The sequence below is a fragment of the Pleurodeles waltl genome, chromosome 7 (genome assembly GCF_031143425.1).
Source record: "Pleurodeles waltl isolate 20211129_DDA chromosome 7, aPleWal1.hap1.20221129, whole genome shotgun sequence".
Lineage (NCBI taxonomy): Eukaryota > Metazoa > Chordata > Amphibia > Caudata > Salamandridae > Pleurodeles > Pleurodeles waltl.
This window is the reverse complement of record NC_090446.1, coordinates 311,620,529-311,644,098: the sequence shown is the minus strand read 5'-3', so window position 1 is coordinate 311,644,098 and position 23,570 is coordinate 311,620,529. Positions and strand designations below refer to the sequence as shown.

The 23,570-nt window shown below is 45.0% G+C and overlaps 1 protein-coding gene across 1 annotated transcript in view; it reads left to right on the top strand.

The window, feature by feature from the left end:
- LOC138304057 (uncharacterized) overlaps positions 1–23,570 on the top strand; it is a 191,855-nt gene that overhangs the window by 140,783 nt on the left and 27,502 nt on the right. The window contains exon 2 of the mRNA XM_069243760.1: positions 16,990–17,153. The gene's annotated coding sequence lies outside the window, so the exon portion shown is untranslated. The remainder of the gene's footprint in view (positions 1–16,989; positions 17,154–23,570) is intronic.

The window sequence follows — 23,570 nt, the reverse complement described above, 5'->3', positions numbered from 1 at the left end:
TGGGTTGGCCACCTGGCTTCCCACATGGCATGCACATAACTGGCAAATACATTCTAAGGAGGTGTTGGGCAAAGAGCTGTGGCAAGAAATTTGGGAAATGCTAGAGCAAAGTAACGTTACTGTGTATCATGTTGATGCCCACTGTCCCACCGATTCACTAGAACGCTGGTTCAGTTCCCTTGCAGACGATAAAGCCAAAATCTCAGAGGCAGAAGTGGCAACACCCGATTCTGACTTGGTAGGGATAGCTAAGTGGGCGCACCAAAAATTTAGACATCTGGGAGAGAAAGACACTTACAGGTGGGCAGAGATTAGAGTGATGCATATTCCCCTAGACTTGATAAAAACTGTGATTTTGCAATGTCCTATTTGTCAACATACACAACAGAGATTTGTCCTGCAAACAGTCAAAGATCATTTGGGCGGAGAGAAATTGATTACACTGGGCCACTACCGATTAGTCATGGGTGTCAATATGCTTGCATAGTGATGGACACTTACTCTGGTTACCTGATTGCCGTCCCTTGCAAACGTGCCACAAAAATAAAGACTCTGGACTTGTTAATGTTATATTATGGAGTTCCACTCCAAGTACAGAGTGACAACGGGTCACATATCAAAGGAACCTTGGTTCAAGACTATTGTTTACAGCACAATATTGAGTGGATTTATCACAATCCATATTATCCACAAGATGCAGGACTGATTAAGAGAATGAACGGCTTGCTGAAAGCCCAATTACAGAAGCTATCAGATGGAATTTTGAAAAACTGGAGAGAGCATTTAAATGAAGCCCTCCAAATTTTGAACAACAGACTACTGGCAAATGCAGAGACTCCGCTAATACGGATGTTAACCCCAGCATTACAGATACAACCTCATGTAGCAACCAACACCATGATGTATTGTGAAGTAAAACCAGGAATCTTAGCTCCTTACTGAGCCACAGCAAAATCTGCAGGTCTTGATCTTTATGCCTTAAAAGCTTAGGCATTGAAACCAAGAGACATGGCAACAGGTGTTGGAATACAGTTTCCCCCAGATCACTTAGGATAGATAGCTCCTAGATCTGGGTTGTTACTCAAATGTATTCAGGTCTTGTGGGGAGTGATCGAAGCAGACTACCAAGGAGAGATCAAAATGATTCTCCTGAATAGTGGAGACACTGAATTGATAACACAATTTGGAGACAGAATTGTGCAGATTGTGATTATCCCAGTGTATGGAGGAATAGTAAAAAAGGGGATTGCACCAGCCCTTCTTACAGTGCGTGGGGAAGGAGATTTTGGCTCAACTGATAAAAACCCTGGTACTAAGGTGTGGGTAGAATCCACAAATCATCCTCAAGAACCAGCAGAAATCATAGACAAGGGCAAAGATAATATTTAACTGATCATGAAACCCTGAAAAGAAGAGGTGGGAACATATACCAGCTGACAAATGTTATTTGCGAGAATGATCATACTTGTCTCTTTTACAGGTCATACTACAAGGTGTCTGTGTGCCTGCAGTGCTATTTGATCTTCCTTCGGACATGTGCGTGTGTGGTCGGGAGGGACCGAAAGCCCCCAGCTCCGGAATGATTGATTGACCATGCTGATTGCCAACCTTACTGCACTTGTCTGAAAATGTTTGAATACATCTTGCACGAGTGGTACTCAACAGGTCAGACTTCTGTATGGCCCCGCATGCAAAGTACAGTGGATGTTATATCCATCTGTCTGGTGGGCATTGCGACGCCTACAAAAGTTTTACTTGAAATTTTTAATGTCACTGTTAGAAATGGGGTCTATGGTTGGCAGTCAGGTTACCCCCTGTCCTAGCAAGGACCCTTATTCTAGTCAGGGTAAGTCACACACAATCCAAATTATCTGTGCCCACCCTCTGGTAGCTTGGCACTGAGAAGTCAGGCTTAACTTAGAAGGCAATATGTAAAGTATTTGTGGAATAAATCATACAATAACACCATATTGCACCACAAAAATTCACCACACAATGTTTAGAAAAATATATAATATTTATCTGGTTAAATGCAGGTCAAAACGATCAAATATACGATAAGTAAATGTAGAGATATCACTGAAAAGTGATATAAAGTGTCTTAAGTCTTTTTTAAGCAAACAAAATCTCTTTCAAGCACAAAGTACCTGGTTTGCGTGAAAAATCTCCACAAAGGGCCGCAGAGGAGGAGATGCGTAGAAACAAAAGGGTGTGCGTCGATTTCTTGGGCCGCACACGGCGATGCGTCATTGAGTTTTATCGCAGGGATGGCTGTGCGTTGATTTCCAACGTTCGGTCATGGATCCTCTTTGGGTTGCGGGGTTTTCAGGCGCCCCGGGGACGATGCGTGGTTTTCCTGCGCGGGCAGGATGAAGTCACAGGAGCTGTGTTGATTCGGTGGGCGTTGCGTTTAATTTTCTACCGCATGGCAGGCGCTGCATCAATTCCTCTCTGGAAGTCGAGCTGCGTCATCCCGGTTCGGCTGTGCGTAATTCCAGTGGGCCCTGCGTTGAATTTCCGGTTGCTATGCTGGCGCTGCGTTGATCTTCTCGTTGCAAAGTCGTGCTGTGTCGTTCCGGATCGGCGTGCAGTGAAACTTTCACCACAGTGCAGGCTGTGCGTCGTTTCTGGCAGGCTGTGCGTCGAATTTCACCTCACAAGGATTCCTTCTTGAAGAGATGAAGCCTTTTTGGTCCTGAGACTTCAGGGACCAGGAGGCAAGCTCTATCCAAGCCCTTGGAGAGCACTTCTTCACCTCAGCCAGAGAGCAGCAAGGCAGCAGGGCAACAGCAAGGCAGCAGTCCTTCACAGAAAGCAGTTAGGTGAGTCCTTTGGGCAGCCAGTCAGTTCTTCTTAGCAGGATGCAGGTGCTGGTTACAAGTTTCTTCTCCAGGAAGTGTCTGGGTTGGTAGGGGCACAGGCCCTGTTTAAATACCCAAATGTGCCTTTGAAGTGGGGGGAGACTTCAAAGAGTGGCTTAAAAGTGCACCAGGTCCCCTTTCAGTCCAAACCTGTCTGCCAGGGTCCCAGTAGGGGGTGTGGCAGTCCTTTGTGTGAGAGCAGGCCCTCCACCCTCCCAGCCCAGGAAGACCCATTCAAAATGCAGATGTATGCAAGTGAGGCTGAGTATGCTGTGTTTGGGGTGTGTCTGAGTGAATTCACAAGGAGCTGTAAACTAAACCCAGCCAGACGTGGATTGTGAGGCACAGAAAGATTAAAGTGCAGAGAAATGCTCACTTTCTAAAAGTGGCATTTCTAAAATAGTAATATTAAATCGAACTTCACCAGTCAGCAGGATTTTATATTACCATTCCGGCCATACTAAATATGACCTTCCTACTCCTTTCAGATCAGCATCTACCACTCAAACAATGTATGAGGGCAGCCCCAATGTTAGCGTATGAAGGGAGTAGGCCTCACAGCAGTGTAAAAACAAATGTAGGAGTTTTACACTACCAGGACATGTAAACTACATAGGTATATGCCCTGCCTTTTGCCTACACAGCACCCTGCCCTATGGTTTACCTAGGGCATCCCTTAGGGGTGTCTTATAGGTAGAAAAAGGGGTGTTTTATGCTTGGCACGTACTTTTAAATTCCAAGTCAAATTGGCAGTGACACTGCACATACAGGCCTTGCAATGGCAGGCCTGAGCAAGGTTAAGGGGCTACTTAAGAGGGTGGCACAATCCGTCCTGCAGGCCCACTAGTAGCAATTAACCTACAGGCCCTGGGCAGACATAGTGCACCATACTAGGGACTTATAAGTACATTAACTAGTCCAACTGGGTAAGATCCAATGGTACCATGTTTAAAGGGGGAGAGCATATGCACTTTAGCACTGGTTAGCAGTGGTAAAGTGCGCAGTCTAAAAATCAGCAAAAACAGTATAAAAAAAGTGGAGGGAGGCAGGCAAAAAGTTAGGGGTGACCACCCTAAGGCTGTCAGGTCTAACAGTTACTAACAAAGATGGAGATGTTCAAAAAAGTGATGTGTTATCCCATGTTAGTCCTTCAGAGTACTGTAGATTTTGCCAAGAAACAATGGATGAAAAATGGGACAACTTGACCTAAGTGAATACTTACAATATTACCACAGGTGATGTAGGCTACCACCTGACCTGTAATCCTCACAAAATCGGAAAATGTCCTCAACTGCGCCTAAAGGCAACAATGTGGTCTCCACAAGAGATCCCCTGGGAACAACAAACTCAATGTTACTACCAAACGGATAAACATTGCAAACAAATGGATAATGCCATATCTTGTCTTCACATTCTGACTGCTACTAGTCACATCAAACATGTCAAACTACCTGTGGGATGGTTATTCTCTTGGGGAAATGCTACCGTTACATACATTCCTGCTGATATAACTGGTGGACCGTGTACCTTTACACGATTAGGACTCATTATGTTTCCATTTCATTCTGTATATATTTGCTATCCAAGGGAAGCAGGTCAATTAAGCGAGGATTGTGATTCTGAAATTCAATTATTATCCAAATCAGAACATATGGGCTTGTCTTTCTATTGTAGGAGTTCTAGGATTAGCTGTTTATAATACTCAAGTTATTAACAAGTTAGCATGTTTAATGGGTAGGAACATCAACCATACTTCCATTGCTTTAGCTGAATTATTGCTAGATATCTGAGGTACTAGAAAAGCCGCATTGCAGAACAGGGCCGCTATTGATTATTTACTGTTAAAGCATGATCATGGTTGCTCAGAATTCGAAGGCCTATGCTGTTTTAATCTATCAGACCACTCTAAATCCATTCAGTCGAATATTGACACTTCACATGAATTGGTGAAAGGAGTAAAACGATGTGGACAAAGGGCGTGGGAGTGGTTATTCAATTGGTTGCCTGATTTTGGGCAATTACACAATATGTTAGGCAGGATACTTGTAGTGATTTGTATTATAATAATGCTATGCTGCTATGTACACTGCATACCTAATCTGCTAAACTGAAAAGAGTTTATTTTAGACCAGTATCTTATGAGAGTCACTGGTCAAAGGGTGGAGAGTAATGCTATCTGCACTTCACCACCGGTTCCATCTTGACCACCAACTCCATTTTGTACTTAGGTTAGTTTCAAATCCCATCACATAGGTGGCGCAGGTATTTTTCTGCGCACAGCTTAACATGTTTTTGCTTTTTCTCACTAGGAAAGAGAACATTGTATGGGAGAGGAATGTAGATAAGGATGTACCAGGCTGAGAGTGTTTATGGTAGAGCAGGGTACAGCTCAGTCTTGGAAATACACTGTGAGATTTGGCCAGTCTCTGTGCTTTTTCAACATTGACCTGGTATGGTGTAGTGCTTTTTCTCTTATCTAGTTTCTAAGCACTAACATAACACAACAGAAATGCACTTCTGAGGTCAAAGAAGACTTTTATTGTTGTTAATTTTTCCCCAACCCCAATTTTTATGAATGACTAATTAGTAGCTTTCAAGTCCGCGTTAATCAAACAAAATATATCAGTTTGCAATATACACAGCAGGTTATATTTATAAGATATTGAATGCAAAGCAAAACAAATACTTCACCGTGTGGGAACTATCTACAGCTTCATCTTTCTAAGGTCTGCAAGCTGATGACCCCTGTCAGCCGCGAGAAAGAGATTCATCTACCCACACGGGATTGCTGGCAGCTGGCGCCAAGCTCCAGCACGAGGTCCGGCAGATTCGAATCTGCCGGACCTCGTGCTGGAGCTAGGCGCCAGCTGCCAGCAATCCCGTGTGGGTAGATGAATCTCTTTCTCGCGGCTGACAGGGGTCATCAGCTTGCAGACCTTAGAAAGATGAAGCTGTAGATAGTTCCCACACGGTGAAGTATTTGTTTTGCTTTGCATTCAATATCTTATAAATATAACCTGCTGTGTATATTGCAAACTGATATATTTTGTTTGATTAACGCGGACTTGAAAGCTACTAATTCGTCATTCATAAATATTGTGGTTGGGGAAGAATTAACAACAATAAAAGTCTTCTTTGACCTCAGAAGTGCATTTCTGTTGTGTTATGTTAGTGCTTAGAAACTAGCTAAGAGGAAAGCACTACATATGGCCAGCACTTGAATTTCACAACTTACTCAAAGGGAGGGGTGTTTCTAGAACCTTCCTCTTAAGTTTGTTTAAAGTATATAAAGTGGAGAAGCTTGACAACTGGGAGAAGGAGGAACTCATCTCCGGGAATGGACGCATTGCCCAGAGCATAATCCCATCTCAGTGGTTTTCTTTTGTCTCTTGGTTGTCAGGGTTCCACAACCTGAAATTGGCAGACAAGGGATGATGTCAGAGTCAAGCCCCATGGTTGTCGAGACGGGCCACTCACCTGAAAAGTAGGATGTCTGCAGGGGCGATGGTATGACCCCAACCTCCTGGAACACCTCTTGGCACTTCCTGGTGGACACAGAAGCCCCGGCAGGTGTCCCAAAAGGAAAGCGGGAGTGAAATAGAAAGATACAAAACACTGCCAGTCAAGCCAGGCACCCTGTATGTTTGGGGTTGGGGGGCAGGTTGCTGTTGACAGAGTGATAGTAGAGTTAGTGCACTCAACTTCCTTGAAACTGAATCGCTCTTTCTGATATGGGCACGGGAGCAGTAGAAGAACACCGGGATGCTACAGCACTTTTCCTGGATAATAATAACTCTTGGCACAATTACTAAGACTACATTACCAAAAACCCAAACTGAGTACCATAACAATAAGTACTGCAACACTAGGGATGGCTTCACAGAGATTCACTGTTGCGCACTACAATTAGAACTGTGGTTTCACTTATCATGCACAAGAAAGATAAACAAGGGCATTAATTATATTACAGATAACTTTCTTGCATGCATAGGGTTAAACTAAAAGGAACAAAAACAATCCAAGAAATACAATTGTCCACTCTGGGTTTAAACAGTTAGGGTGGCATAGTTTGGTTTGGTTTCACTGTGTGTGTGAAAAACCCTTCAAAAGCAAATTCCTCAAACCTGAAGCACAGGCATGAATGACAAAATTTAAATCCAATAGTTATGCTATTAGAGAAAGAAAAGCCATGTAAATGCTCTTTTAAAATTGCACTGTCACTTTTTGTAGTACTTGAGCCCAAGCAGATTTTCTGAAGCACATTTAGGTAAGTAACTACAATAATAATGTAGAATGTTCAGAAATGCATTTGTCTCTTCAAGATAAGCACTCTGCCAAAATACGAGGTCTGAAATACACCAGCTGTTCTAGGAAAGCGTGGCGCTCAAAGAACAAACTACCTGGAGAATACTAGCCGCTTATCTGCAGTCTTTTCCGGAGTGCTGGAGGAATGCCTGGTGTCAGCTGGTACAGGAACAAAGAAAAGAATTGCCTCAAAAGTCCTGAATACGAGGTTGACAGCAGGGGCTGGACTGCCAAATCAGATGCTGAGATCAGGAAGCAAAACAAAGCCAAGCAGGGAGGCATGCTTCACTCTAGTATTTATAGCCAATCAGGAAAGCAGTTGAGTTTCCACATGTGGATGAGTCACCACACCCAATTAGAGGCACATGTCTAGCAAACGAGCATTGGTAAAACAAGCATTGATAAAACCAATTGTGTAACACAGCACATTATGGGGCATATTTATACTCCGTTCGCGCCGGAATTGCGTTGTTTTTTTTGACGCAATTCCGACGCAAAACTAACTCCATATTTATACTTTGGCGTTAGACGCATCTAGCGCCAAAGTCCATGGAGTTAGCGTCATTTTTTAGCGTGGACACCTACTTTGCGTTAATTATATGCAAGGTAGGCGTTCCCGGCGAAAAAAAATGGACTCCGCGGCATGTGCGCCGTATTTACACTCCCGGGCAAAATTCACGCCCGGGAGTGGGCGGGTCAAAAAAAATGACGTACGGCCGCTTTTGCGCCGTTTTTTAGCGCCTGTAAAAGGCAGGCGTTAAGGGACCTGTGGGCTCGGAAGGAGCCCAGAGGTGCCCTCCCATGCCCCCAGGGACACCCCCTGTCACCCTTGCCCACCCCAGGAGGACACCCAAGGCTGGAGGGACCCATCCCAGGGATATTAAGGTAAGTTCAGGTAAGTGTTTTTAAAAAAAAAAATTGGTGGCATAGGGGGGCCTGATTTGTGCCCCCCTACATGCCACTATGCCCAATGACCATGCCCAGGGGACAGAAGTCCCCTGGGCATGGCCATTGGGCAAGGGGGCATGACTCCTGTCTTTGCTAAGACAGGAGTCATTTCTATGGGGGTTGGGAGTCGAAAAAAATGGCGCAAATCGGGTTGAGGCGAAAAATTTGCCTCAGCCTGACTTGCCCCATTTTTTCACGCCCAAGCTCCATATCCCCCTACGCCGGCGCTGCCTGGTGTACGTCGTTTTTTTCAACGCACACCAGGCAGCGCCGGCGGCTAACGCCGGCTAACGTCATTGATTAAATACGGCTCCCGCATGGCGCTTCAGAATGGCGTTAGCCGGCGCTAATTTTTTGGACGCAAAACTGCGTTAGCGCAGTTTTGCGTCAAAAAGTATAAATATGGCCCTATGTTTACTTAGTAACATGAAGGTTTAACCAAGAACAGAGATATGATTTAACCCTAATCCCTGGGGATGCTGACAGATAACGCAGGAGGCACCTTCGGGATTCCTGACAGTGGTGATGCATTTTAAATTCTTATTTCTAGCCTTGTGTGTGCATGCATGAATATGTAGTCACTATGTATATATATACATATATATATTATATTCATTGTTAATGTACTGCATTTTCTTTGATCATTATTATTCTACTGCTGTGATTATTTTAAGAGTTGCACATTTGTTGCTCATGTTATAATCTTCGTGTAACTTGGGAAGCGATTTAATAAATTCATTACTCAGACTAAGAGTGCTAAATTCCTTGCATTCCTTTCACTGAAGTAAAGCAGGACAGAGAGAAGACAGGTGGGATTGTTGTAACGGTGAGACTTTTCAATTAAGTGCGCAACACCGCAGATGTTATCCGCTCCCTGTCTCTGGCGAATGAAGCCAACTTGGTCCGGGGTCAATAAGACCGGGAAGATACGGCTCCAATCTATTTGTTAACATTTTTGTAGAGATCTTGGCATCTATATTTAAAAGAGCTGTTGGACGGTAAGAGGAATAGAGAGAGAGAGAGACTTACAAGGCTTGGGGATAAGCACTATTTCCGTTGCTGCCATAGTTGGGGGCAAGGGCTTTGTCTGCTATAAATGTATTAAATAATGTCAACATGTGATCTTGACATTGTGGGAGGAATTTGCAGTAAAATGCCACAGGGAGACCATCTGGGCCAGGAGTCTTGCCCTCTGGTAACACCTTGAGGGCTCTTTATAACTCAGCCAGGGTGATGGGATCTTCAAAGAGTTCAGACTGGTGGAATTTGATGGGTTCCCAAGGGCAATCCCTAAGGTAGAAGTCTTATCCTGGGAGATGTTATCCCCTTCGTAAGGGGATTGATAGAAGCCTTGAAATGCTTGTTGTTTTGCTCACTGGTGGCTCAGATCCGTTCCCCTAGGTTGATCTTAGATATGTGGTTGATTGACAGAGTTTGCGTGCGAGTAAAGAGCCCACTTTGTCCCCCGCCTCGTAGTATCTCTGTTTCACGGCTAGCAGAGTCCATTCGACCTTGTTCATGAGGTGTGCCCTCAGTTGGCCCCTCAGTAGAGCCAATTGTCTTTTATTATGTCTAGATGGGGCAGAGTGGTCAAGGTGTCCAGGGCCTTAATGTCAGCTGGCTGGCTTCCTGTGTATGGGCAATGACTATAGACGATATTCCCCCCCATATAGTGGCTTTGAAGCCATCCCAGAGAGTGTGCCCCGAGATCTCAGGGTGACAGTTGGTTTTGAAATAAGCGGAAATTTCTTTTTGGATTTTGGCAAAATCAACAGGATCTCTAAGTAGCTGTGGGGGAAGACGCCATTGCAAGTGAGTTTGAGAGGAAACCTCTGTTCTAGACAGAGTTATCCCTAACTTGGTATGGTCTGAGATAGAAATATCTGCAATGCTGTCAGAATCCAATTCACATAGCAGTGTGTGGGTGAGGAAGAAATAATCTATGTGGGGTAAGAGGTGTGAACATGGGTTTAGAAAGAGTAGTCCCAAACCCCAGAGTGCCTATAACGCCATGCGTCCACTAATCAGTAAGATCTTGTTTGAGAGCGACAAACATCAGCCGGGAATTGCAGGGGCTGTGTAGGTACTCGGCAGTCGGAATCTGGCACTCTCCCCTGTAACCTGAAAGGAGTTGGTGTTACAATCCAGTTCAGCGTTCCACACCAGATTGAAATCTCCCCCCACTACCATGTTTGTCTCCCTTGTGTGCCACCTGGTCCTGTAGGGTGTCCCTGAGGTATGCGTCTTGCACTTGATTGGGGGCATAAATGTTTAGGAGTGAGTTTCAAGAAGCTGCCTTTATCATCCCTTACTACCTTTAGTACCTTAGAGCAGAAGTTAGCCTTACACATGATTGCGACTCCAGCCATTTTAGTTGTGGTGCATGCCTAGTGTCAAATAGGGTATTTTGGATGGAACATAGGAGGCGTCTCATGGTGTAAGAGGTGGGTTTCCTGTAAAAAGATAACATTGGGGTCCTTTAGGAGGAAATAGTACAAACATGGCATCATTCTTTAGGTGTGTTTGAACCCAGTGTATTGAGAGATAATAGTTTGGTGTGTGGGACGCTAGTCATGGTAACAGGGATTGCATGTAGCCCGCATGGAGTGGTTAAATAGACATATGGTGGTGCTCGGAGGGATGAAATCCATCATATGAGCTAGGTAGATGGATGTATTCTGGTTAAGGATTTGGGGGAAAAATAAGTGGGAGAGCATGATTGGGCAAAGGATGTGAGGGAAAAACCTCCCCAAGTGTCATGTTGTGGTGGTGTAGGGGTTCAAGGCAAGGGGAAGGGTAATGTATGGGAAGTCTCACATGTGCATTTGTTGACCTAAGTGGAAATGAAAAAAAACAGAAACACAAACAGTGGGAGACCAACAGGGCCTAACTACTCCATTTAAGTCCTGGTATGGCCAGCACTCCTGTGCACAGACCATGCTAGAGAAGTCACACTACTGAGGGTTGAATCGAGGGAGGGTCATGGAGCTGGTGATAGGCCCCATGAGTACCAGGCCCCGGCTGCCAGCGAGAGCAAGGACGAACACCAATCCAGAAATGTTTGTGAATAATCCAGGGGTGTAGAGCTATCGATCCCAGTGGGGTCCGCTACTGAAAGTCCAGCCATGGGTAGCACAGTGAGGGTCTTAGAGGAGGGTATAATGTCCTTAAATCTTTGTTGGTGGGAGCATTTCAATAGAACTTGCTTGTATTTTGGGTTGCCCAGGTATCAAGGCCTAGGAGTTGAGGCACATCATTCTTCATTGAAGGTCGTAATTGAGCAGTTGTCAACGATCGAGGGGGCAGGTGAGCGACCTCTCTAAAGTTGCAGAGGTGTTCGATGATGTCCTTTTTGGTTTCACGGGATGCAAGTTTGTTGGAGCACTGAGGTTTCACCTGGTCCACACAGGTTGCAAGGATTCATGAGTGGGAGAGTGAGCCAAAGATTGACTGCCCCCTCTTGAGTCAGTCTTCATGTCCAAAATTCTTTGGCCTCCTTTAACAAAGTGAATGACTCAGCGCTTGCCCTCCAACCTGAAGATGATAGGGAAAGGGTGGCCCCACTGGTAACATGTTAAGGGTGAGTCGTGTCAGGCCCTGCTGTGACTCCAAAGCTAATTGTGAGTAATTTGTTGGTGACAGGCCTGAAATCCCTACACCGTTGCAGGGAGTCAGGTGCGATGTCTTGAAATAGTTTAAATCTAGGGCCTCAGAAGACCAAGCCCGCTGTCTTTGTTCGTGCTTGCAGATTAGCCTCTTTTTCAGTAAAGAAATGAACCTGCATTACAATTTCTGGGGTGAAGTCAAGAAGCCTTGGAGCAGAGGCCACATTGTGAACTCTATCCAGTGCTGTGGGAGCGGCATCTTCATCCCCACGGATCACAAGCAGGAGATCGCCAGTGAAGGCCATAATATCCATGCCCTCCATCCCTCTAGAAATTCCTCTGATGCGGATGTTAGTCCTCTTGCGCTTGTTTTCTAAATCCTCCTGTTTCAGTTGCAGTTCGATATGTTGCTCCCCCAAAGTGCCACCCTTGTACCATAAAGCTACCTGATCTTCTGATCTGGTGTCACAAGTATGTTTCAGGTCGTCCACATGCCCACACTGTTTTTTAACCTCGCACTTGAGTTCGTGGATGCAGGTCTTGACTTCCGATTTAAGAAAGACAATTTCAGATCTATGTTCCTGCAAGAACTTGTCCATGTAGGCTTGTGTGATAGGAGCAACGAAGGTGTTTTCAGAGGGAGACACTGGTGGGGTATCAGAGGAGTCCATGATTGTAGAGGGTGTTTTCTGCCACAAGGAGGTGAACGGATTGTCCCTGGGTAGGCCACTGGATGTGTCCTTCATGGATTTACCATGTGGCATGACAGGGCAATGTGAGGATCCTCAATAGGTGTTGGAATACAACGCTGGTAGACTTGCAAAAAGGCCAGCAAAGAGTTAGTGCCTTTGCAGGAAGGGGGCAATACCTGGTGTCCCAGAGTGGCAAGCAAATCTGAAAAGAATAACAGTTCTCTTGAGATATATCAGGTTCTAGAGGCAAGAGTGATGCAGGTCATAGTGCATGATAGTGGGAAGCAGGATGTCACCCCACCCTGATGCAGGTCCAAGTCTGTAGTTGGTGATTGTCACCATGCATGAGACGGTAGGAGGCTCATTCCTGTAAAATGCTGCTGGAGAGGGGTCAATTCCCGGGAAGTATCTAATATTATGCAGGCCCCATTTCATCGATACACTGAAGTTACCAGCTACAGGAAGATCACAAGGGTGTCCCTTCTTGGCAAGTATTTGACTTTTGGACTAGGTGAGAGAGGCCACCACCCATGTGAACACAAGCAGCAATAGACTATGTACTGGCGATCAGGAGTGAGTGGGAGAGGGGTACGAGGCCTGTTGCAGGGGACTAGTGACTGCCCTTTGTCCAGCAACCCTTCAGTTCACATGTCTTATGCATAAGCACAGCTAAAGGCCTCAAAGCAGGATAAGGCAGCTCACTAGGCTGTAGAGCGCTGCTTGTTGGTTAGTGTGCTTGAGCAGGTCTAAAGCTCCCAGGCAGCACTGGAGCCAGAGAATTATTTCAGCGTGTGTATGAATTGCTGTAGTGGGGTATCAATGCGGTCCTCAGTGTATCGGTGAAAGGAGATGGGGAGACTGGCACTCAAGGCTTCCCCTCTTATACGAAAAATTTCTTATGACGCGATGTTGTTCCAGGTGGGTCAGCGAATCCTATTTCATGGTCCCGCAGCTAGTTTAAAAATCCTCTGCAGTGTTTTCCAGGCAAATATGGTGGCTCTGTATTGCCCAACCACCGCAGGCGAGTCGCATTAGGCCCTGCTATCAGCCCAAAGCTAATTGGGATCAGGGGGAAGGAAGCTCACTGTGGCTGCATGTCCGTCCTCTGCAGTGGTTGATAGTGGATTCTGGACCACACTCCTGCACCCTTGCTCAAAGTGCCAGGAGGTGCGGAGAACGAGGCAGCAAGATGGTGAGCCCGGCTCTATGGTGCTCTGGCCCACAAATGCAGGGGCCGTGTAGGTACTCAGTGGACGGAATCTAGCACTCTCCGCTGGTGCCTGAAGTTGCTATGGGGTTGAGACTCCCATTGGAGTCATTTTCTCTTGTTCCGGTGTTGTACTTAGACTTGAAAGGCAAGCAGGGATATGGCGACACGGAGAGAAGAGTCTCACGCCACACTCCCTGGGATACTGTTTTTTAAGATATACATGTGCCAAAAGTTTTGTAAAATTTGGCCCATATTTATACTTTTTTAGCTCCACATTTGTGTCATTTTTTAACACAAAAGTGGCGCAAACTTACAAAATACTATTATATTTTGTAAGTTGGCGCCACTTTTGCGTCAAAAAATGACACAAATGCTGTGCTAAAAACATATAAATATGGGCCCTAATTTGATGTGCGTTTGATTCACAACCTATTTTGTTAATTCTTACAATATTATATTTTTTCTGATGATGTCATCTCTACAGCCAAAAACAACAAGTGATGGACGGAATGCTGAACATTGTCAAACACTCACCCCCAGTCATAGATCTGGGTTTAATCCATCGTTTTTTTGCTCACCATGCCACCCCAGTTTGGACCCAGCCATATGCAAATCAGTCTTGACCCTGTTCCTCATGGGAACAGTCCAGACCGAACTGCCAAGCCAGGTCCTCACTGGACCGGAAACAAGCATCCTGGGACCGGTTTCGGGTTTCACCCCTCATCAGCCAGGCTAGCTTGAATCCAGTGGCATGGGAAGCACGGGACCCACGTCTGGGCATACCCTTCCCACTTAGGGCGACAAAGCAAAAAAACAACAAGTGATGGACGGAATGCTGAACATTGTCAAACACTCACCCCCAGTCATAGATCTGGGTTTAATCCATCGTTTTTTTGCTCACCATGCCACCCCAGTTTGGACCCAGCCATATGCAAATCAGTCTTGACCCTGTTCCTCATGGGAACAGTCCAGACCGAACTGCCAAGCCAGGTCCTCACTGGACCGGAAACAAGCATCCTGGGACCGGTTTCGGGGTTTCACCCCTCATCAGCCAGGCTAGCTTGAATCCAGTGGCATGGGAAGCACGGGACCCACGTCTGGGCATACCCTTCCCACTTAGGGCGACAAAGCAAAAAACAACAAGTGATGGACGGAATGCTGAACATTGTCAAACACTCACCCCCAGTCATAGATCTGGGTTTAATCCATCGTTTTTTTGCTCACCATGCCACCCCAGTTTGGACCCAGCCATATGCAAATCAGTCTTGACCCTGTTCCTCATGGGAACAGTCCAGACCGAACTGCCAAGCCAGGTCCTCACTGGACCGGAAACAAGCATCCTGGGACCGGTTTCGGGGTATCACCCCTCATCAGCCAGGCTAGCTTGAATCCAGTGGCATGGGAAGCACAGGACCCACATCTGGGCATACCCTTCCCACTTAGGGCGACAAAGCAAAAAACAACAAGTGATGGACGGAATGCTGAACATTGTCAAACACTCACCCCCAGTCATAGATCTGGGTTTAATCCATCGTTTTTTTGCTCACCATGCCACCCCAGTTTGGACCCAGCCATATGCAAATCAGTCTTGACCCTGTTCCTCATGGGAACAGTCCAGACCGAACTGCCAAGCCAGGTCCTCACTGGACCGGAAACAAGCATCCTGGGACCGGTTTCGGGGTATCACCCCTCATCAGCCAGGCTAGCTTGAATCCAGTGGCATGGGAAGCACAGGACCCACATCTGGGCATACCCTTCCCACTTAGGGCGACAAAGCAAAAAACAACAAGTGATGGACGGAATGCTGAACATTGTCAAACACTCACCCCCAGTCATAGATCTGGGTTTAATCCATCGTTTTTTTGCTCACCATGCCACCCCAGTTTGGACCCAGCCATATGCAAATCAGTCTTGACCCTGTTCCTCATGGGAACAGTCCAGACCGAACTGCCAAGCCAGGTCCTCACTGGACCGGAAACAAGCATCCTGGGACCGGTTTCGGGGTATCACCCCTCATCAGCCAGGCTAGCTTGAATCCAGTGGCATGGGAAGCACGGGACCCACGTCTGGGCATACCCTTCCCACTTAGGGCGACAAAGCAAAAAACAACAAGTGATGGACGGAATGCTGAACATTGTCAAACACTCACCCCCAGTCATAGATCTGGGTTTAATCCATCGTTTTTTTGCTCACCATGCCACCCCAGTTTGGACCCAGCCATATGCAAATCAGTCTTGACCCTGTTCCTCATGGGAACAGTCCAGACCGAACTGCCAAGCCAGGTCCTCACTGGACCGGAAACAAGCATCCTGGGACCGGTTTCGGGGTGTCACCCCTCATCAGCCAGGCTAGCTTGAATCCTACAGCCATCTATATATATATATATATATATATATATATTTATGTGTTATACTCTGCTAAAAAGTAACCATTATGTTTCAGTATTGTCTTGCAGCATCTACATTATACTTCATATAACATGTAACACATGTTGCCATTCTCTGTCTATGATTTTGGTTTCTGTGGCTCTGATCAACAACTTGAGCATTTTTCTGTTCTTAAAATAGTTCTTAACATAGTGTAATATGTTTTTGCTCAGTCACTTTTATCACATATATAGTCAATCTTAAGGACCGTACACAACTACTTCAACAGTGTGGGTGGTCAATGATTGCATTTCCCATAATGCAGCATTATGGATAGGTTTGATATATGTGATATTACACTTTCATCATACTGTATGTTGGACTGATAACACAGGTAGACAAGTGTGATAGCCATCTAAATATTTATGTACCAAATTTATAAAGTCTTCATGCAGAAAACTGGGTACGTTTGCCTATTGTCTCACACTTTCCATTGTAAAAATTATTAAAGTGTGCTCCATGTGGTCTATAGATTCATAAACGTTCTGCTGCATTTTCAGCTGTATCTAACCTTTTCAAGTCATTATTAATGGCATACTGATTTACATATATAAGAAGTTGTGTCCCATGCCAATTTTTCAGTGAGGAAGGTGGATGTCTAGCAAACCTTAACATGCTAAAGGACAAGACTGTTACTTTTGTATAATGACTTACAAGTGTGAGGTTATATCAACATTTAGCATCTTACTTGACGTTGTCTGTACATTATGTTATGTTTGTGGACATCATCTCAGTCATACTTAAGAAGTGTATTTTAAGGTTGCCTTTAATATGGTTTTAATTCTCCCTTATGAACACAGAAATGAGCATTTTATTAGCACAAAGAATAACAGTTTATGCTTTGGATCAAGGTTTTTAAGTGAAAAGGCTGACATATAAATGATATGTAAAAAACATCAGACACGGATGTGCTTCTAATTAGTTTTCTCATTCACATTGTAGGACCATCAGCCAAAGCGGAAGTCTAGGAACCATCAACATCACCACGTACCCCAACCACCAGTCCTATTCCTGCAGAAGCCTTCAGTGGAGACACAACTCCTGCTGGTTTGGATGCTGAAGAGGAGCCTCCTGGTCCATCACGTGTATCTTGGCAGGCTGCTAGGGTGAGCTCCACTCTGCCTAACCTTCCTACTACATGTAATGTATTTCCTGCCTCTCCTCAACAGCCAGTATTCGTCACTGCTCCCTATGGCCAAACACTACATTTACTGTGCACCCCATTTCTTGCTCCTGTATTGACAACACAAACAACATCTGTAGATGAGCCAGGACCCAGTGTCAAGGTGCATACTGTTCAAATGCCACAGGGTAGTGAAGCTAGAGATAGGCCTCCAATAGTAAGGCAGAGTGAGACCTCAGCTTCTCATGGATTTCTTGAAATTATGGGCCACAACATCATTGGAGGAGCCTCCCGACACAAATACTAGATGGACCAGGTCATAGAGTTACTCAAGATTAACAATCAACTTCAGTGGGGGGAGAAAAAAAAGTTGCAGCGGGAGGGCAATGACCTCATGGAGAGGCAGATATCTGCTCCCTGACTGGGGTTGCTGAAGGACATATGTAGGGAATTTGAGAGTCACTTACTCCCTTCTGTGAACTTTCTACATCAGACAACACTCCACGAGGCTCCTGCACAGAAAGGAAGGCCATGCATTTCCTGGATTCACCTGTCATCACCTTGGACTCAGCAATTGCGGATACATCAATCCCCCCCTCAGGAGGGGTCGTTCGGCTGGACTAGTGGGAGAGGATCCCACCAAGACCTCCACCAAGAATGCTAGACCTAATTTCCTTCTGTGAAGCACTACCATTCACCTTTGAGACAATATTTGCAGCACATTTGCCTTGCATTGTAAATATGTAGGTTAAACATGAACCCCAAATAACTGAGGCTTTATCCTGATAATTCATATCCACCATAATAGTCAATTCTGTCTCTGTAATTTATTTTGTCACTTCATTATGGTTTGTTTGCCAATACAGTTGTTTTGAACATGTACCCTTTATTTCTTATAGAAAATTTAATAAATATATATGTTGCAGTTTTAGGTGTTTGCATTTTGATGTTTGATTTTCATTCAGATTAGTGATTATGTCTTCTTGACACAGACAGTGTTTTGAGAAGGTTAGTCCACTTGGGTGTTACTTTATATGGATCCTGAAATATTGTGGGATGGTTTTGTGTTTATCTTTATTAGTGCATGGGTGCCTGTGTTGCTGCATGGCTGCCCATCGTGTGCCAGCGCAGGGGGAGAGGATAGAAATCTGCTGTATCTTGTAGATACAATGCATTTCAGCCCTTTCCTGGTGGCGCAGGGCAGTGCAGCAAAGCACTTGCTGTGCCCCCCTGCACCATGCGCCTTGTAAAAATGGCCCTACCTCTTTAGTTTAGGCTGTCTGCTCATAGGGTGAGCATAGGTAAACATTTAGGCCCTCATTACGACTTCGGCGGTCTTGCAAGAAGACTGACGAAGCCGCGGGCGCCACAATACCGCCAGTGCTGGTGGTATTGTTGGCTCCCTATTTTGACATTTCTGCAGGGCCAGCAGACGAAAACAGTGTTTCCGTCTGCTGGCCCAACGGAAAAGTCACATCAATATTGCAGCTGGCTCATAATAGCCCCCGCTGCAATGTTGATGTGCAGCGGGTGAGGCAGCACCCGTCACGCATTTCACTGCCCGAAATTCAGGCAGCGAAATGCGCGATGGGGCTGTGCTTGGGGACCCCTGCACTGCCCATGCCAAGTGCATGGGCAGTGCAGGGGCACCTCGAGTCCCCCTTACCACCAGCCTTTCCATGGTGGTGTTTACCACTATGGACAGGCTGACGGTTGGGGACTCATAATCCCCATGGCAGTGCTGCTTTCACCGCTGACCAGGGGATTATGACCGCCTGGGGGAAGCCTGGCGGTCAAGTGGAGGGGCCGGCGGTATGGCCGTGGCTAATGGGCCACAGTCATAATTCACTGGTGGAACACTGCCAGCCTGTTGGCGGTGTTACCGCCAGTGTACCGCCGGCCGCCAGGGTCATAATGAGGACCTTAGTTTGTATCTTACTTTACTGCTCTGACTAGGTTTGTGGTTGTTTTTTTTTTGTTAATCTTACTTCAGTGGTGTATGATTTTCATCCATTCAAACATGTTGTCCTATGTAATGCTGGTTTGTTGTGAGACTAAATTCTTATTTATTCAAATTTACTGTATTGGCCCATTTTGGTTTCCAAGATGGCGCGAACCTTAAGATTCATGTTTATTGTTCTTCTACCATGTATCACCTTTCTTGATTTATTGGTTGTTTGGATTATGCCTAGTTATCGATTATCAAGGTATTTTGCCTAAACGCATTGGGTGTCTTGTGTTCGACTTCAATAAACTGGCATTTCCACCATCTGGGTGTATGGATGCTTTCCTGAACCTGGTTTATATTTTTGATATTTGTAAATATGTTCAAATATATTTTATATTTTTTAACTTAAAAAATTCAGATGCATGTTTTATTAATATAGATACATATTGTTAGAAATGGGGTCTCTAGTTGGCAGTGGCTTGCACCTTGTCCAAGTAGGGACCCTCACTTTAGTCAGGTTAAGGGAGTCACACAGTTAAGATGACCCCGGGTCAACTCCTTAGTAGCTTGAGACCAGCAGTCTGTCTTATCTTAGAGGCAATGTACACACACACACGTACACACACACATGTGCTACCACCTTTGTGGGGACTATGTGTGGATACTTGCCTTTTGGGGACTAACCTTTCCCAATGTTTTCAAAATGTGCAAATAACATCAAACATTTAAAAAAATCAGGATACAGGATCCTGCTTCAAATTCTCAAATATAGCTTGATTTAATGGGGCACACAGAACCATCCTTATGGGGACCTGAACACGTGTTACTAGCCTTGTGAGGACTTACTCCAAAATTGTAATTTGTGATTGAATACATTCACAATAAAATGCATGAATGTTTATTTTTCAGTGCTCTACTTAGATTAAATGATAGTTTATTCATATATGTTTTTTCCAGAGGAACACAAACAAAATGGACTTTGATGATACTACCTTTCTAACAGAACAATATAGGCTTGCAATTCCACCTAAAGGGACTCACAGACACCTAGTCTATTGCTAAGTGCTCACAAATGTTATGAGATAAGGAAAGTATATTTAGATAAAATAATTGACTAGCCAAAGATCATATAATGGGTTTCGGTTAGAAAGGAAGGGCTAGTTTCCTGGTTTAATTTTCATCAATTTCCCACTATGTGTTGTCTGCGCCAAATGACCATGTAATGATAGTTCCCTTAGAGATGGCACATGATTATACCAATGTTCAAGAACTGGGAAAGATAGTTTGTGATGACAATCATTCAAGTCCCCACAGCGATAGTGTGTGATTATGCTGATGCTTAAATCCCCACAAAGATAGTGTTTGATTATTGTGATGCCCAGGTACCCACAAAGATAGTGTGTGATTCTGGTGATACCCAGATCCATGCAGAGATAGAGTGTGATCATAGTCATGCTCATGTCCTGCAGATAATTTATGTGATTATAGCGAATCCCAGATCCCAAAAGAGATAGTGTGTGATAACAGGGATGCCCACATTTCTGCAGAGTTAGTGATTACGGACATGTAGACAAAGTGTGTGAAGAATGTCAAGTTCACGTCCCTGCGGTCATAGTATTTTATGATAGACATGTTAAAGCCCTTATAGAGACGGTGTATGATGATAGTTATGTTCAAGACCCCAACAAGATAATGCTCACGGCCCCAGTGAGATAGTGGATGCTTATAGCGATGCCCAGGCTCCCACAGAGATAGTGGGTGATTATAGGGATGCCTACCCCCACAGAAATAGTGTGTGATTAAAGGGATACCAAGGTCAACACAGAGATAGTGCGTGATCAAAGGGATGCCTAGGTCACCACAGAGATAGTGTGTGATTACAGGGATGCCCATGTTCTCACAAAAATAGTGTGTGATTATGGACGTGCCCAGGTCCCCCAGAAATAGTGTGTGATTAAAGGGATGCCCAGATCCCTAAAGGGAGAGTGTGTGTTTATAGTCATGACCAAGTCGCCACAGAGGTAGTATGAGATTACAATGATGTGCAAGTCCCCACAGTGATAGTGTGTGATTACAGTGATATTCAAGTCCCCACAGTGATAGTGTGTGATTACAGTGATATTCAAGTCCCCACAGTGATAGTGTGTGATTACAGTGATATTCAAGTCCCCACAGTGATAGTGTGTGATTACAGAGATGTTCAAGCCCCCACAGAGATAGGGGCGTCCCTTACTAATACCAAATCGCAGCAGTATGTAGGAATGTTTTGTGACCAAAATGTGGTCGCAAAAGATTCACAAACTGGAAGGGTCCCCAAGGGATCCCTTCCCCTTTGTGAATGCATGTGAAAACATTTTTTAAGAGAAGGCAGTGGTCTCAAGGACCACTGCCTACTCCTAAAAAATGAAAATAAATCTTTTCAATTTTCTTTTTTAAACGCATCCCATGTTTCTATAAGGACAATGGGCTGCAATTAAAAAAAATGCTTTATTTAAAAGCAATCACAGACATGGTGGTCTGCTGAGGCCAGCAGGCCACTATTCCTGTGAATTTAGCATTTCCTAATGGGTCGCAAAATGCAACCTACCTCATTAATATTTATGAGGTAGGTCAAATTGAGAGCCATTGGGAATCGCTAAATGAAAATCCTGGAGTTTGAAACATTCAAATAGCCATTACCTAATTGCAAATCGCAGAAAATCACAATTAGGTCATTGCTATCCAAAATAATGATACATCTGGCCCGTAGTTAGGATTTTTGGGAATTTTGATGACTGACAGTTTGCCCGCATTTGGCCAAGAGGGTGTAAAGAAAAAAGGGGAGTTCCAAAACGAGCATAAAATCCAATGCATTTTGCATAGGCTTTTTGTATTTCGCCTATTAGGGTCCGCAGGTGAGTCTGTGTGGTCCCAGGTTGCTTGTTTCCAGTCCAGGGAAGACCTGGCCTGGCAGTTCGGGCTGGACTGTTCCCATAGGGAACAGGGTCAAGACTGATTTGCATATGGCTGGGTCCAAACTGGAATGGCATGGGCAGCAAAAAAATTATGGATTAAACCCAGATCTGTGACTGGGGGTGAGTGTTTGCATTGTCAGCACTCCGTCCATCATCATTTTGTTTTGCTAATGTCGCCCTAAGTGGGAAGGGTATGCCCAGACGTGGGTCCCTTGCTTCCCATGCCACTGGATTCAAGCTAGCCTGGCTGATGAGGGGTGAAACCCCGAAACCGGTCCCAGGATGCTTGTTTCCAGTCCAGGGAAGACCTGGCCTGACAGTTCGGGCTGGACTGTTCCCATAGGGAACAGGGTCAAGACTGATTTGCATATGGCTTTGTCCAAACTGGAATGGCATGGACAGCAAAAAAACGATGGATTAAACCCAGATCTGTGACTGGGGGTGAGTGTTTGCATTGTCAGCACTCCGTCCATCATCATTTTGTTTTGCTAGAGTCTGTGTGGTAGAACAGGTAAGTAGGTAAGTACTTTGTACGTTTAAAGGTTTTTAACGAAGTGGTTTCTGTTGTTGTGGTTGTACAGCAGTACTACTGCAGTACATAGTGGTGACAAGTCATTAGGTGATTGGCTAATGACTATTTTTTACAAAAGTTAAAGGCAGCCATGTTGTTTTTAGGTTCAGGTTGCTGGTGTTCTGTGTTACGCCTTTAGGTCAAAGTAAGTATTATGTTTGGTATTTTTCCCATACCTATTACCACTCTAGTAAAGTGGTACCACAGTGCCAATTTTGCTTTTTTTTTATTTAGAAAAATTGAAAATACACTATAAGACACTATGGGCCAGGTGTAAAAAGCTTTTTTCTTCTTGCAAACGGCCCAATTCGCAGAATTGGAAATAAAAAGCATTTCACGATGCACAGACCCAATATTGAGATTCTGTAATCTATTTTACCGAATCGCAAAAAGGGGTTTGCGAGGCGCAGTTAGGAAGGGGTATTCCCTTGCTAATTGCTCGTCGCAGTGCGATGTATGATTGTTTTGTGATTGTGAATACGGTCACAAAACAACCGCTGTTAGAACCAATTTAAAATTGGTGCTAACCCATTCGCAAATGGGAAGGGATTGCCAAGTGACCTCTTCCCCTTTGTGAATGGATGTGAGAATATTTTTTTTCAGAACAGGCAGTTGTCCCACGGAAACTTTTCATTTTTTGTTTTTAAATGCATCCCGTTTTCCTTCAAGGAAAACAGGATGCATTTAACCCATTGGGTACCCAGGATGAGGTTCTCTTTTCCTCGTCCCGGTACGGGCCATCTGGGGAAGCGCTAGCGCTCCTCCTGGGGGCCTCGCACCCCCCTCACATGGGCAGGGCTGGAAGGAGAATTGCTTCCTCTTCCCCCTGTCCCCCGACCACCCCAGTGACATCTGATGACATCAGGGTGCGATCGCGTGCTGACCTCATCAGAGGCCGCCTGAGCTTCCAGCGCGGATCGGAAGAGA